The sequence below is a fragment of the Misgurnus anguillicaudatus genome, chromosome 17 (genome assembly GCF_027580225.2).
Source record: "Misgurnus anguillicaudatus chromosome 17, ASM2758022v2, whole genome shotgun sequence".
Taxonomy (NCBI): Eukaryota; Metazoa; Chordata; class Actinopteri; order Cypriniformes; family Cobitidae; genus Misgurnus; species Misgurnus anguillicaudatus.
The window spans coordinates 13,444,001-13,458,973 of record NC_073353.2 but is presented as its reverse complement, the minus strand read 5'-3'; the positions used below and the strand labels follow the sequence as shown (position 1 = coordinate 13,458,973).

The following is a 14,973-nucleotide window of genomic DNA, read 5'->3' as shown; positions in this document are numbered from 1 at the left end:
GAGGAGATTATTTACATGATTCACCCAATGCGATTTACTAATGTTTGCGTGTTTGATATTACTGCTATTTGCGGCATTATTTAACGCCAAAAAACGACGTTTGAGTTTCAGCGTGTCCCCCAGGACGTCTGTGATTTTATGTACCTATTCGGACGGGATTAAAATGATGCAGGCTATTCCAGAGATGCGAGTGTCTGTTTCATGCATTTGGGCGTTGCAGTAGCACGTACTCTGGATACGCGTGTTTGTAATGTTAAATATTTTGCTTTAAATGTAAAATTATGACAGAACATGTAATTTATTAATTTAATTTTTAACAAATCAAAATAAAATATACAAATCCTACTAAAGTAATGTTAGCCTACGTGTTTTATATAACTGTCTGCTTATAACAAACACAAAGAAATGAAGAAATAATGATTAATAAAATTAAATATCTTTAATTAACATTACCATTCCGGAGTTAAACAACTTTGAACGGAGTTTCTTATAATGTTAATGATATTACAGTGTTTAGTCTTAACAGTGTATGATATTCAGCTCGTCTTGATTTAAATACTTTATTTTGCCGAATGCGAAAAAAACATTCATATCTGAATTAATGGGACTCAGGAAATACAATATACGCGCATTAGTAAGACCTTACGGCAGATCACGTTGGCCAAAACACGAAATGAACTGCGTTTTCAAAAGATATTGCGGGCAAACACAGACGTTTGCATCGGGACAGGATTAAATTTCTCAGAGGACCTCTGAGTTCGGCGGAAAAACAGTAGGTAAATTGCTCTGGAATTTTTACGGAGGTCGTCAGAGAAAAACACATACATGGCAGATTCGGACGGGATTAAAAACACAGAGGACCTCTGAGAAGCACGATTTTCTCAGAGGTCCCCCTGTAAAACTAATAGGGCTTTAAATAATTTTGTGCTTGAAATGGCTGTAATTGTTGCTGATAGGAGAGGCAACGCAGAGATCACAGAGTGCATGGTACAAGGCAGAGGATTTTTTACACATAATGGTTTATTTGGAATGCCAAAGGACATATATTAACAAAAAATATAGTTTTTTTTAAACCATGTTATTTTTTATTTGCTGTAGGAAACTAGGAAGGAGTCACTAGGAGAAGTCACACAATAGCAGGTGTTTTAAAACTTCTTGTAAACCTTCATTTTTTTGTCTTCCTGTTATTTTCTGTTTACTATGGCTTCGTTAGCTGGGATTTCACACACCAAATTTTCAGCTGTGATGTCCGTGGTGCTGAACTCAAGCTAATCAGGCGTTAGTAGATCACCTGCACCTGCAGGAGCATCAGTTCTGCTTATTTGCGACCCTGAACTAATTTGTTCTGCTCTTTAGTAGATTGCGTTGGTCATTATGAAAATCAGCTGTTGCGCCTGTGTTACTTAATTTGCACCTTTTTAGTATATAACCTGCAGATATTACGACTCCCATTGGTGCTTTTTTAGGATTGTGCTCTCAAAATTTTAGTAAATCTGGCCCCAGATCTTTTAGGATCGTCTACTATGCAGTCAGATTTTTGTGTCTGCTGAAGATTGGTTGGGTCATTAGCTAAAATGAGCTCTTGCAGGTCCAGTACTGCATCGGTAGTTGTTGACATGAATGAGACACTCTTGCAGTCGCCGTGCCCTACTTCCCTGTACCCCTCAGGAGCTTATTGCTTTCAGCGCTCAATCTGTCATCTCAAGGCGCTAAGGAAGGCTCTTGGGACGGAAGCTTTTTGTGTGCATGCTGAAAGCACAAAGCAAACACAAGAGATATATTAGGAAACACCTGAACCTGTTTTTTTTTTTTTTGGTATCATTATGTTTGGTTAATCATTATGCTTTAATGCTTAGATGCTAGTTTGAGGGCTAACAAATTATCCATGTGCATTTTGGGATACCTATAGTTTGGTCATGTGTGGCCCTATTGCTGGTGTCAGAAGACAAGCGCCCTCTATTGTTCGCTAATATCCTACGATGCATCATCTGTTATATGGATGGTTCTTTTGTTTCAATTTAGGATGATTCAGAAATGTTTTCTTGCTTTTTGTTTGCTTACACTTTCGCCAGTACTGAATAACATTAGATGGCATCACTAGAACATCAGATTACCTTGACTGGTAAGAGTAATTTATTCATCGGTTTTCCCGTGGGGCCGTCTCAGTGTCCATTTTCGGTAAGAACACTACATGTGTGTGAGGATTAATAGATTCTAGGTTCATAGTACATCTCAATTCTTGCCTTGCTCATAAATTACCTGAGCTTTGGGCTATAAAGTTTTCACTGAAGAAGGCAATGAATTCATTGTGTTGAAAAAGCTCTGTATCCTCTTGCATTTATTCATTTGGTGGACACTTTAATCCAAAGCGACTTACAGTACAGTGCATTAATGCTATACATATCACTATGTGGGTTCAAACCCTTGATCTTTAAGTTGCTAATGCAATGCTATACCACATTAACAGACCAAGGATTTCAGTCAATGCTTATTTATAAGATACAGTTCACACATGTTTAACTTAATTTATCACATTTTAAAATCAGTAGCAGGCTTGCATAATACAACACTTAGCCCTGTATATGGTTTAGTTCATCCCATATGTAATTACCATGAGTTAATGAGCTCTGAATAACATTTTGTTATTTTTGTTAATGAGTTCTTAACAACAGGAGGCAATGAATAGCTGATGGCTTATCTACCGCAGGGCTAGAGACACATAGAGGTTTAATAGCTCCTGTTGTGAAACGCAATAAATTTTCCTCATGCAGGTCCCAGCGACTGCCAACGAAATTGGAGCAGGCCATCATTCAGCTGTACAGGAAACAGTGTTACATTTTACCTGTATTATTTTTATTGTGTTGTATTGTATGCAGTGCTTAAAGTCTGCTGGTACTCATCGGTACGCGGTACAGACACTTCTCTATTTTAATCTTTAGCACACTCTCACTTTTCTGGCGTTCCTCCACTTATCACATGTTGCCGGTACTGTGTCTCTCCGAGTCAAAGCTTTAGTGAATGGGATTACCATTAATTGTGACACACACACAGACATATAATACACATTGTACCAGCAATATCTAAGGTGCACAAGAGAGTACCAGAACTTTCCCCTCACTTCAAGCACTGATTGTATGTGAGTGATTGTGCGTAAATTCTTGGCAGGTTCACGGGAGAATTGCTGAAGCAGGTTAGACAGGTGTTGAAATAAGACTCTTCATTCAGATTTAATCTGTCTGTCCGTTCACCACTAAACACATTCAGCTTTTTCCAGTTATTTTTTGCTTCAAGCTGAGCTTCCAGTGTCGGCACAGCAGTAGTGCTTTTTAAATGCATGAGCCCTTGTGAATAGATCTGATTTGCTGTCATTGTTTGAATACGCACAACCGGCGCAACGTCATAGAATGTCTCTGAACAGGTTCACGCCCACTTTTGGGGGAAAACAAACTAGACTTCCCATAGACTTCCATAGAAAATAGTGGAACAAAGCAACGTTCGTACATAGCCGGCAGGCGTAAATAACTTAAAGGAATAGTCTACTCATTTTCAATATTAAAATATGTTATTACCTTAACTAAGAATTGTTGATACATCCCTCTATCATCTGTGTGCGTGCACGTAAGCGCTGGAGCGCGCTGCGACGCTTCGATAGCATTTAGCTTAGCCCCATTCATTCAATGGTACCATTTAGAGATAAAGTTAGAAGTGACCAAACACATCAACGTTTTTCCTATTTAAGACGAGTAGTTATACGAGCAAGTTTGGTGGTACAAAATAAAACTTATCGCTTTTCTAAGCGGATTTAAAAGAGGAACTATATTTTATGGCGTAATAGCACTTTTGGGAGTACTTCGACTCGGCGCAGTAACACCCTCCCTCTCCCATTATGAGAGTGAGAAGGGGAGCGGACTTTTCAGGCGAGTCGAAGTACTCCCAAAAGTGCTATTACGCCATACAATATAGTTCCTCTTTTAAATCCGCTTAGAAAAGCGCTACGTTTTATTTTGTACCACCAAACTTGCTCGTATAACTACTCGTCTTAAATAGGAAAAATGTTGATGTGTTTGGTCACTTCTAACTTTATCTCTAAATGGTACCATTGAATGAATGGGGCTAAGCTAAATGCTATCAAAGCGTCGCAGCGCGCTCCAGCGCTTACGTGCACGCACACAGATGATAGAGGGATGTATCAACAATTCTTAGTTAAGGTAATAACATATTTTAATATTGAAAATGAGTAGACTATTCCTTTAAGAAATCGTTCAGATTAAACATGTCAAGTTATTATATTTCCACCACGCCCGTCATAGAGCGGGAAAGATACATCAACAGATTTTATTTGGTCAATTTAAAAACATGTCCCTTTCATTCTCCCAGCATCAAATTTGTGTAACAACGTGATTGCTGGAAATATCGCTAAGCCAGTTAGTTTTATGGCTGGATGGAAAAGTGCACTCAGTAGTACTCTAAATATAAAGACATAAAAAAGATACAAATATAAAGAAAAACCCTGGCTTTAAACATGATTCCAACTATTTAGTTTCTTGCTATCTTTATCATTATACAATTTTAGAACAATAAGAAATTTCTTTTTTAATTTTGTATTTATCATTATATAATTGTTATTGTGTGAACGTGCCCTTAGTGTTTGGATGGCAGCTGTAAAAAAAATGCTTTGAAAGTGATCCCGACTATATTGTTTCTCTGTATCTTTATCATCATATCTGTGGCGTGTGATGTGTTTTCCTTTGTCTTTAGATTGTTTAAAGATGTCTGTGCATATAGAAGATTTGTAAAGTTGCAAATATTACAGTTTCAAACCCAAAGAGATCTTCTTTTTCAAAGTGAAGCCTCATTCATGCATTTTGCATAACGCCGCCCTAAGGTATACGCAAAGATAGAGGGTGCAACTTTCATTCACACTGTAGTATTGTTCCTGCACCATGTCATGGAGGTGCTGTGATTTTCTTTGCGAAAGGCAAACTACTTTGTTCAGCCTTCCAGAGGAAACAAGAAATCAGTGGTTAAGTTGTATTTACAACACTGTTCCAAAACAGTAGAGCTCAAATGTTTGATTGTGTGCTGTGCATTTACTTGTTTCCTGAACATGGGAGAGTACAGACTGGATGTGCACAAAGGCTTTAAAAAAGGTCTAAAAAGTGGAGCAAATCCAACTTTTTTCCGAGATTTTCCAAGCCCTTCTTTTTTGTCGTTTCTACAATCAGAATATTTCTTTGGGAGCTGATCTTCCAAGTATGGTAAGGAGCGTCACATTTCCGTCTACGCACTTGAGGTGTTCGGCCAATCACAACGCACTGGATAGCTGGCCTATCAGATCACACAGTGCTTTCTCAGAATGATGACCTTTTTGTACAAATCCATGCATTACAGAAAGGCGGGGCATAGATGAGCTACAATAATGTGCTGTATGTGGAAATTAATGATTTTTTTAACCATAAACCACGTAAACACATTGCATTACACCAAATACACAAAATAATGTTTTTAGCAACGGAATTTTAGTCCTTTAAACTTAATATTTATTTTTTATCGTTCTTGCTGTGAACTGACCTTTTACATGGGTAATTATATTGTGGACTCTTTTTGCCTTTGACATAATGTAAATGGGAAACAGTTTGGAGTCCTGGTTACATTAATGTTCTCCTATAATCTGTCGAACAAAGATAACACAATTGTCTTGTTTTCCAAAAGGAAGGTCATCAATATGCAGTGTTGACCTTTTGAGTTTGTTCTGCATTGGGAATTAATTCTCTCAGCGAGACCATAAGGGACTTATGATTGGTGGTTGTCACGGATACCTGCGTTCAATCCCTCCCTCCATCCTGTTGAGTTCAAAACCTGTCACTCTTTGAAGATCAGAGGATCTTACTAACTGTCAGCACACACACACACACACACACACACACACATAGCACTCTCACACAGTCTCTCTCTCACTCTCTCCTGCCTCTAATTTTTAAAACTCAAACTAAAGACACACTTAGCATCATTTTACATGCATCTCATGGCAGTTTTACCGTGAATTGGCACATCTTAATAACTCATCCCATCTAATCCATAGAGAGCAAATTCCTGATCCCATCCTCCTCACCTAAAGGAATGTTCCGGATTCAAGTTAAGCTCCATCAACAGCATTTGTGACGTTATGCTGAGTATAAAATGAGAAGGAGCTCTTACAGTGTACAAAATATTTTTTCTTTGGTTAGTGTTTTGTTAGTTTGTAGCTTTACTGTATTAAGGGCTCGTTATAGTGCTACGGCGTAGCAGCGATCGCGTAGGTTCCGCGTCGGTTTTCATTTATACTTTTGCGTCATCATCCGTGTCGACGTGCAAACACACGCGCCACCGCTGGTAGGCAGTATCCACGCGTGTAACCACAGTAGCAGCGCGACTGTCAGAGAAGAAGAAACCGGGCAAGTTAACCCACAAACGAAGAAGAAACAGCAATTTGTTGTGTATAATTTGAGAAGACCAGCAATGATGGAAGTAAATAAACAGCGACTTTTGATGCAGTTTGTGTTAAATCACTCCTCAACTTTTGCACCTCGCAAAATTTTTAACAGCGCGTCAGGCTACGCAGAGCTACGCACAGGCTACGGATAGCCGTAGCTACGGCATAGAACCTACGCACGACTATAAATCGCCCTTTACTCTTTATACTTTGTAGTATAACTAGGGCTGTGACGCCACACTTACTGCACGAGACGAGACATAAGATCATGAGGTTCATGAGAATGAGACGAGATTTTTACACTTGAAGAAATCCTTAATAATAAAATAAACTAATGTGTTAACTAATCCTAAACTTGGACCTGTCTGGACCTCAACAATTATTTTGGTAATTGATAAAGTCATTTGAAATTTTTTGGTAATAATGCAATAATAATTGGTTCAAATAAAGTATCAAAACCAAGTAAATGTGGTTTTATTGAACAAAAACATATATATATATATATATATATATATATATATATATATATATATGTATGTATGTATGTATGTATATATAATATTTGCACAGGGCGCCAGCGGACTCACGGTTGTTAGTTTTGCTTTAATTTTTGATTGAGAAAACGCTTACTTTTGGCCAAGCAATGATTAAATGTATTTAAATCTTTAATATTTATTTATCCAATTCTTTACAATAGAAAAAATACAACCACTGGAATTCTTGAGCAAGAACATGCAGACATTAAATCATGTAAAACTGAGGATTTAATTTGCTGAGACACGTCACATGTGAATGATGGACAGACAAATACAACGTATCTCAGACTTTATATAAGTTTCCAAACGAACATTATTGGAAACCCAAACAAAAAAGCAAAGGCAGTAAAAGAGAGCAAAGCTTGCGTTGTAAAAGATTTTGCCAAACTCAACTTTATGCTGACATCAGACATCATTTCACATCCAAGAGAAATCAAGCGACATTTTAATTGTCGCACAAGATTTCAGTATAGAGTTAATGCCTACACACAAATACAAAACACAGGGAGGTTAACACATGACAATAAAATGTTATAAACATTAACCGAAGACCATAAACTGGTTACAAATGTTAATATTATTTTAATAAAATATGATCATGTGAAGTCACACAGGGAATTGAAAATTGTACTCTAAATTTTTACTGTGACCTGTATTTCTAAATTACAAAAATCTTAATTTTAACAACATTATTTATACTTTGTACTCTTACAAACCATACTTTTTGCATTATGTTACAAAGAAATTAAATGTATTGTCTTGTTAAATGTAATATAGTTGACTCATAAAGCAAAACTTACCTTCATTTACCTTCTAAATGTTCAGCACAGAAATGGATGTGAAGAGTAGAACGGTCTCCTCTGTCTACCTACAATACAACACTGTATTTCTCTAATGGAGGCATGAATGAATGTTGAATAGCGTCCACAGGTTTACTGTGGGTTAAGTTACAAGACTATCACAGAGATGGGGAGTTAATCGAATGAAGGGATATTTGGGTAATGTTGTGGTATGGGGTTTAATGGACAGCATAACGGTAGAGGCAGCAACATTATTATAACTGTAATACTTGCATGGTGTTGCCTGCTAAAAAGTCAACTTGATATTAGACAGAAGACGCAAGGAAACAGTGGGTTCAGAGGTTAATACGGATAGAGGGCTGAACGCTGTCGGGAAGCTGTTCTTGTGCCAGCTCAATTGGTTGAGCCCTGCCTCAGTGTAAATATTAAAGGAGAGCTCATGCGTGTGACAATATATGTGCCTGCTAGTGTTGGAATGAATATGTTAAAATGGCGGTCAGGGACCGTTTGTCATTGAAAACGTGTAGATGTTCGGCGTGTCATGTTTTTATCATTTTGATGTGGCCCAGAGCAGCTCTTCAAATCTTCTTTGGCTCATGTCAACAGCTTTATCCCTCTCTGGGCCTTCAGAACAGAGGCTTCATGTTGTGTCATCTCACACATATGGTTTTCGTATTTCTCTATCGATTTATTTATTTTTTGTTAGCCTTCTCAGTGGTTCCTCTCACGTATTTGTTGCTGCTGGTGGGACGTGCTTCTATTTCTAGATTTCCCAGAAGGCCTTTCTTCTGTTTATGTTGCAGTCTTCATTGCCTGACAGCCCGAGCTTCAGAAGTACACGCCACTCTCAGCCAACACACACTCACGGATCCAGTACATGGGGAAAGTTTTAGTTTCCACTGTGCTGGAGGGATGACTGTTAATTATTCTGGTTTACAGTCCAGGTCACTCCTACTCTTTCTATGGATGGACATTTTAGTCATTTTGTTTGAGTACTTGACCAATAATGAACTGTACGCCTACATGTCTTTCAGTTGTTGGATTATGTACATTTGCATTGTTTTTCAGCATGACTTTTTTACATAATGTCCTAAATCTGCACATTGATATTCTGGTTTATTCAATCGTGCTCTGTCTAGCTGTTTTTGAATACAAGAATTAGTGATGAAAAGATGTTTACTTGGAAGGCAAATGCAGAAAGTAATGCAGGGTTTTTTCTGGCACAAAATGAGGTGGAGGTGCTATCCTGATGCACACATACTTAACAAGTGTACCGCGGCTCAAAATACACATTTTACACATGACATATTTTTAGTGTTTAATTATTAAATGATTAAAGGAATTGACAAATGTTAATTTTATTTCATAAAACATTCAATTAATTTAAAATATACAAAATATATAGCATAGCAGCAATGTTTATTTATAGCTTGTTTAACAGCAAAGTTGTTTAAAATCAAATAAATGATAGCTGATGTACACGGTCATAAACATCATCTGTCACCTCTGTAATCCCTTCCTCCACTCTTGACCAAGAAAACAAAATTTTCTGCCTTTATTGCTTAATATAACAAACAAAAATTAGGGATGCACCGATATGGAAATTTTGGCCGATAACTCTTTATATTTGGGGGCCGATAACCGATATATATAGGCCGATAAATATACATATTATTTTCACAATGAAAAACTCCCAGGCCGCGGACATCTTGTCTTTGCGCTAGACTAGCATACTCTTCTTAAGCCCCCAACACGTGTCATCTTCGTGCTATGTCACAGAAACCACCAATCAATACTTCACATGGCCAGCAATGAGCAAGTGAAGTGGTTCAACAAACCAAAAAAAATCATCATTTATCGGCCTAATTTTACTATCAGACCGTTAACCGATAATATTAAAAATTAGCAGTTATCGGCCGATAACGATATGTCGGCCGATATATCGTGCATCCCTAACAAAAATGTTTTGTTAAGATCTTAATCCTTTGCTTGATCTAATAATAGTGTTGTATGTAATAAATGATATTTAATTTGCATTACTTGCGCTAAATCATACTAATAAGTCTTAATAAATGCAGAGAAAGCTCTTTCACATCCTCCGTTATGCGGTTCATTCACCGATCCCTATCCAATTGATTCACTGAGCTCTGATGGATTTGCTTGGTGACTAAATAGTTTGAATCGTTCATTACTGGTCGTGTTGTGTTAAACGCAGGAACGTGATTGCGATTAGCGATGTTGAACCACTAAACATTTTTTTATGCAGTAAACATTGTCTTTGTAGTGATTCACCTGCACAACATCCACGAAATAAAGCTCAGTAGGAGACTCCATAAATAGCAATTCTTCTTGTAAGAACAACAAAACATCGCCACTACAGTGGCGTAAGGCCGCAACTGCACTTACAAATAGTAATCCACTGAGTGCAAAGATTCTTCATGTTTTCCTGCATAAAATTTGATTAAGGTGGCCCACTCCAAAATCTCTTTGCAGGAAAAACACAATGTAATAAGAGTAAATGAGAGACATACAGAAAATTGGTGAATATAATAAAAAAAAATTGTGCATAATATTTATTAATTCTCTTATGTAGGGGAGAGCGGGGTATGTTGTCACACTTTTCACACTGTCTAACATTTACTGGGCACCATACATCAAAATGGTATAAATCTCATACCAAATGAAAGAAGGAAGTCTTGGGCACATATGTTGTATTCATAACATCTTTATATCTTATCTCATTACAGAGTTGTAGACTGTTGAATAGTGACTGTGCACTTGTGACAATTTGCCCCATCGGAGGGTAAGTTGTCACACTAGGGCGGGTAAGTTGTCACACTAGATTATCTAAAAATAAGAACACAACTACTTAATTGTGAATATTGATTTGAATTTTTAAACTCAAACCAAACTGGAAATATAAACATCCGTGCCTGGAGAATCTGGAAAAACAATTATTTCAATCCAAATAATGCACATTTCAATTAAGTGGCAAGACCACTTTACTTTGAACTTTGGTTCAAATGTTCTATGGCTTTCACATAAAACCAGATAACTGAATGGAACGCTGCAGATAACTTGCTTAACTTAACATGTTTAACCTCTGAACAAAACAGATGCCCTGTATGACTAATAGGACTCATCTCCAGAATCACAATTCTGACACACATAAATTGCCTGGCCTGAGGTGCAAGCATCATGGGCCCAATTGTTGCATTTTACACATTTTACCCAGGTCTCCTTTGGACGACTCTTTGAAAATGGCTCTACACAGACGAGGCAGAACCACTCTTCATCATCTGATGATGACTCTTGCATGATTTTTCTTCTTTTAGCTGCCTTGTTTTTCATAGGTCCAGATTTCTGCTTCCCTTTCTTTTGAAACAGCTTTTTGCTAGATTGAGGCTTATTCTTTTCTATATCATGTTTTCTGAGCATGTTCGATGTGTTTGTTTGTACAGGGGCAAGTTGTCAGATGTGACGACTTGCCCCAAAGTCATTGAGACAACTTGCCCCATACTTACTTGTGTGCTAATGTTGTCTAAATCTCAAGTTTAGCTCATCATATCACTTTAGCTAAAGTATCAAAAGACACTTTACGGTCTCCTCTATTTTGTGCAAAATAATCATTTTAAACATTCACACCTAACAAAGTTGTATTGCATAAAATGTAAAGTGATTTTTTTTTACTTTTTAAGCAGAAAAATAAGAAAATTGTGCTAACCTCAGATTACAGTGATCTTGACCACATGTGAACAGGAAGTTGACTATAGAAGAAGAAGTCATATAAAGTGGCTATTTGATTTTTGACATAGAGCCTCTAGTGTTGCAGTTATGCACAGTGTGACAACTTACCCGTGTGACAACTTCCCGCTCTCCCCTACTCCAGCGTGAGTGATGAGCTCAGATGCAAAACCTGCTGAACGCCACCTCAGTCAAAAATTAGATGATGATATTGACCGAATGCTCTCGACACGTATTGTACGTTTATAAAATACTTCAACTTTAAATCCCGGCCTCAGCCCATTTAGAAATACTAGGAGAATCCGCTAAACGGTATGATGATTTTTCAGCAGAGCCCTCTATACACCAAAAAAGAATTGGATAAATGATGACACGGGTAGATCAAGGTACCTGTAGGACTGAAGTGAGACCCGCAGTTTCTACTACACAGCATCTTCCGCAGCATTTACTACACAGAGCCGTAGTTCTCAAAGAAGCTAGGCCAAATCGCGTTCATGATTGAGGAAATCGACTCCGATAATCTATGCGATTTTTGTCTAGCTTTTCTGTGAACTACGGCCCTGTGTAGTAAATGCCGCTCCATCTGAAAGCAGCTAATGGTGACTTAAGGGTGATTTATAGTCGTGCATAAGATCTGTAGCCTGTGCGAAGCTCTGCGTAGCCTGACGTGCACCTCGCAAAAATTTTAACAGCGCGTCAGTTCTACGCAGACCGCAAGCCCTGCGATTGGTCCACCAGAACCCCTCCCATCAGGTAAAAAAAATGCATCATAGGCATTTCCGTTTGCAACGGTGAAAACAAAGATGAGCCAAGCTGAGGAGTGATTTAACTCAAACTGCAACAAAAGTCACTGTTTATTTACTTCCATCATTGCTGGTCTTCTCAAAACATACACAACAAGTTGCTGTTTCTTCCTCGTTTGTGGGTTAACTTGCCAAGCTTCTTCTTCTCTGATGGTCGCGCTGCTACTGTGGTTACACGCGACCAGCGGTTTGCGCGTGTGTTTGCAAGTCGACGCGGAGGACGACACAAAAGTATAAATGAAAACCGACGCGGAACCTACGCCGTCGCGGCTATGCCGTAGGATCTACGCACGACTATAACGAGCCCTTTACTTCTAATCATGGAACGCGACTTTACTGATGACACGCGCATGAGAATTGCAGGCAATTTTTTGCATAGCCCTATTTCATACTTTTTCATAGTTTGTTCACAGCCCTAGTATAAAAGTACAATATCGCCCAGAGATGCCATCAAGTTCGTGAGAACGCAAATGACCAGTGAGGCAGATATTCTCTCTGTGTCACTCAAGGTTGCGAAAAGAATATCAATGTGACACAAATTGCTGTTTGATAATCAGAGCACTAAACATTGGTACTGGATTTACAGCAAATTGGTGTGAACCATTTTAAAGCAAATGATAAGTCAATGATTTATCATTGATGTGCAATGTTGTCAGTTCACCGCTTCCTTATTCACATTCTCACCTTGTGCGCTCTGGAATGATGTCTGGAATGGCTGCAGGTTAATGCTTACATCAGAAAGCCGTCAGTATTGATTTTCCAGGTTAATGTGTAGGGTGCCAAGAGGCTGACAGACATCAATAGAGAGAGTACCTGTGCACTTCAGTGGTCAGGGACCCAGGACTTGAGGCTTTTTTTCACATAGCTGTCAGCGCTTGCGTGCAAGTCATTTGTATGCGTGTGTGCATGCATGCATGCGCCTGTGAAAGCTTTCCGGCGCATTCTATGGGGTTCAGAGAAAATTGTGACAGACGTCAAATGTTCTTTTGCATCTCCGTGTCTCACTTACTCTGCGGGTCATTGCTTGCCAAATTGACTTCTCTTTCTCCTGTCAGCTCACATCAGAATGAGTTCTTTCATGGCACTCTTTTCGTCCTCCCCTTCCACCTCTGTGTCTCTTATCAGCAGGAGACAGATCCAGCACACTGCCCCCGTTGCCTGGGAGGCTCATTGCGCTCGAGTTGCTCACTGACAGCAGAGGTTCAGAGTCAGCAAGGAGTATCCAGGCCTCGGATTAATTTACACACCTCACTGCACTTTCCTTGTTGTCTGTGCTCGGTGACGCACGCTTGAAATGATTGCCTGTGTGTTTGCTGTTGGTAGCCACATGATCAATAGAGGAGAAAAGAACACTCATTTACTGTGTTTCTGTGACTAGGTTGGTAGAGCATTGCATTATGGGTTTGATCCCAGGGAACACACATACCGATAAAATGTATTGATTAAATGCACTGTAAAGGGCTTTTCACACTTGAATTAGTTAACCCCGGTTTATAACCTAGCTTAACGAAGTCCTGGGTTATCTGTTTCACGTTTCATACTGTTCGTCCTTGAGTATTTGACGTGTCACACTGTGCATTCCACTATTTAAAAAAGAAAACATGTAGTCGTATTAAATAACCCCCTTTAACGTATACTGATTGTGCTTGAGGGAGTCTGTGATTGAAAGACAGATGTGCCATGTCGGTGATCATTCTCAAGTCTCGGCTGCTTGTTCGATTTCATGCGGCGCCGCAAAAAACGTCACGCAGATGACATCAAAACACTGCGAGAGCATTTCGATAGCAGTCTCCTCCTGTATGATTTCTAGAATCGCTCTCGTGGGATTTTGATGTCATATACCTCCCGGTTCTTGTGGCGCCACATGAAGTCGAACAAGCCTGTTGTAGCAGTCACTGATTAATCGTAGCAATCAAAAAACGGGACAGCGAAAGTTCAGATCTGCATCTAAAAAAATCATAGTACCTCAAAGATACATATTTTCTCACTTTGTTTTACACTTGTCCTCAAAGTTGACGTTTAATGCTGCGTTCACACCAAACATGAATAAAGCGTCTATTTCGCGTCTACCGCATCTAGTTTGCCGCTTGAACATTTTGAATGCATTCCGAGGCGAAATACGCTTCTTGTGGAAGGGGCAAGAAGTGGCTCCGGCAGCAAGCAGGCTCCTGATTGGTTAAGGCGGTGCGAATCGACGCCAAAGTAAAAAATTTTCAACTCGGGCGTCAGACGCAAATTTGGGTCATTTGCGCATCAATATGCATCATTCGCGCGACTAAACGTCTGATTCGCGCGACTAAACGTCTGATTCGCGCGACTAAACGTCTGATTCGCGCCGCGCTAAAAGCCTCGTTAGCGCCGCGCTAAAAGCCTCGTTAGCGCCGCGCTAAAAGCCTCATTCGCGCCGCGCTAAAAGCCTCATTCGCGCCGCGCTAAAAGCCTCATTCGCGCCGCGCTAAAAGCCTCATTCGCGCCGCGCTAAAAGCCTCATTCGCGCCGCGCTAAAAGCCTCATTCGCGCGCAAGACCTCCAGACGTGTGTAAACGCGTCTTTACATTAACTTACATTGACTTGAAATCATTCGCGCCAAACGCTCTGTTCACGTTTGGTGTAAACGC

General features: G+C 39.2%; 1 protein-coding gene across 1 annotated transcript in view; it reads left to right on the top strand.

The window, feature by feature from the left end:
* The window catches only part of nck2a (NCK adaptor protein 2a), a 77,805-nt gene that overhangs the window by 58,703 nt on the left and 4,129 nt on the right, over positions 1-14,973 (top strand). The window lies entirely within an intron of this gene.